Raw genomic sequence first — 2,614 nt, 5'->3', positions numbered from 1 at the left:
TGGGGTTTTCAACTAGGAGGCCTTATCACATAGCCTCACTCCCCTTAACAAATCAACATTCCATCCTACTGCTCACCAATCCCAGTCAACAAGCTTCTGTAGAATCAGCTCCTGTAGATGACTTTCAAATTGGTTTCCAGCCGCACATCTTAGTACATAACATTAATTATAATACCCACTATATCTGATTGTTACCATTGGCTTCTGCTCATATGATACTTCCTGAAATTTTTCAGTGTCAGTCAGTTCTTTTTGGTACAGTAACTCTGTGTATTCCCTTCATCTTCTTTTGATGCTTCTGGGTCATTCAATATATTGCCCATAGCATCTTTCAATATTGTAACTCAGGGCTTGAATTTGTTTTCTTGGTTCTCAGCTTGAGAAATGCAGAATGAGTTCTTCTCTTTTTATTCTCTAATTCCAGCTCTCTGCGCATTCTATTATAATACCTTGTATTGTCTTCTCAAGTTGCCTTTTTAATTCTCCTGTTCAGCTCTTCTACTTTAGTATCTTTTCCCTTTGTTTTGGCTTCTTGACACTCTAGTGCAAGTCTCTTCTGATTAATTTTGTTTTTTTTCTTTCTCCTCAGTCTTTGTAATGACCTTTTGCTCTCTTCATGGGTGATAACCCTGATACCATCTCACAACTCATTTGGTCTTTGTTCATTTGTGTTCAATGCTTCAAACCTATTCTTAAGACGTGGGGATTGAGGGGAAACTAAGAAAAGATGGAATAAATAATAAACAGCATTGGAACAGAAGGATAAAAGTGTTGTGGGGGTTTCCCCCCCTTCCTTTCTTTTTATTGTAAAAATAGAAGGATGACTAGTAAAATATGTATGGGGTCCAAGTGGGTAAGTAGTGGGAGCAGAAGGGTGAGTATGGGTAGGGATGAAATCACAGGGGTGCACAATTTGGTGGGTGGAGGGGGTGGTTAAAGAAAATAAGAAAGATCTGATGGAGACTGGAAAAGATAGAGTAATGGTGGGCATAGTTCAATGTTGCTTAAATTTTTTTTTTACGAAGAGATTGTCTTTTTTATTTTTGGGTTTCCCACTGGGAATAGGGGCACAGATTCTCTGGTTGCTTCATGCTGAACAGGGCTATTGAGACAAAATGGAAAGGGAGCCCACTTTAACATTTTACTGGTGGTCTTGAGTTGAAACTGCATGTCTTCTTATTCGAAGATATTTTCCATGATGTTTTCTGCCCTCTGGACTGCAAGGTGTTTGCATGGGTGAGTCCAGTGGGAGTGGCTGGTTGAACTTTGAGGCTCCATCCACCTTCACTTCCTTAGCTGGCAGTTATATTTCCCTTTTTGTCTCTGGAACTGGGCTCAGGGTTCAGGTTTTGGAACAAGACTCAGTGTTCAGGTTACCTATAGGAAAAGGGAGCTAACCTAGAGAGAATAAACTTGTGAATTACAAAGAATAGGGCCTTGGAGGTGTTACTTACAGGTGTACTGGAGGAGGAGATGGAGGAAAGTGGCTTAGATAAAGTTCCTTATATACACCAGGCAGATCTCCCTAGGGGCCAGGCAGTCTCTCCTGCAAGGTAGCTCTCCCCAGGGGCCAGGTGGCTCTCCCCAGGGGCCAGGTGGCTCTCCCCAGGGGACAGGTGGTTCTCCAATAGAGCTGGGCAACTTTCCACTGCCAGGTGGCTCTCTCCAGAGGCCTGGCAACTCTCCCCAGGGACAGGGCAGTTCTCCCAGGGGCCAGAGAACTTTTTCCTGTCAGGTGGCTCTCCCAGGGGCCGGGAAAGAACTGTTTAAAAGGAATATAGGCCTTATTTTCATGACAACAGTCCAGAATAAGAAGTGCTTAGCAAAGTGGACTGGAGTGTAGGGGAGGAAGGATATTATCCAACAAAAAAAGAGAATATTTTTTAAAAAAGAAAAAAGGGAGGAAAATGTGTAATAATGAATGAATGAAAATCCACACTTTCTGTAAACTTTTGTTAAAATAACAATAAAAATTATTTATTAAAAAGATTACTTTGAAATTTGGGTGATATAGATTCAAGATCCTACTTTGGTTCTTGTGGGCTCTTTTCATTTTCTTTGGCCTCAATTTGAACTTGCACGATCAGAGAAACTTCTCTAGTAAGGACTATAGAAATGATCCCTGAAAGTATCATTTTCCCTGGCTTAGTTTTGACTGCTGATATTAAGCTTCTCCGACATTCCTTCCACAGATGTAATCAGTTTGATTCCTATGTAGCTCATCAGGTGAGGTCCATATGTAAAGCAGCCGTTTGTGACTTTTTTATTCAATGAATAAATCATCGAAAATACAAAATTTAATCATTCTATTTCCAGCCTCATTTCTATTACCAAGCCTGTATTTTCCAACTACTATTTCTTCTTCCTTCTTTCCAATTTTTGCATCCCAATAAACAATTATTGTGGGAGAAACATGAGCAATTTCCTCTCATGATTCTCCTTTATCTTGTTGTGGTGCTCGAGTATTTTATAAATTCTAGATATAAGTCCCTTATCTGACATGTCATTACCAAACACTTTTTCCCAGTCTGTGGCTTCCCTTTTTACCCTGTTAGAGAAGTTTCTGGATGCGCATAGGGATTTGATTCTTAGAAGGTCCCATTCATCTATTTTA

This window comes from Elephantulus edwardii, unplaced genomic scaffold (genome assembly GCF_000299155.1).
Source record: "Elephantulus edwardii isolate Elephantulus edwardi_28Jun2011 unplaced genomic scaffold, EleEdw1.0 scaffold00308, whole genome shotgun sequence".
Taxonomy (NCBI): domain Eukaryota; kingdom Metazoa; phylum Chordata; class Mammalia; order Macroscelidea; family Macroscelididae; genus Elephantulus; species Elephantulus edwardii.
This window is presented reverse-complemented; position numbering follows the sequence as displayed.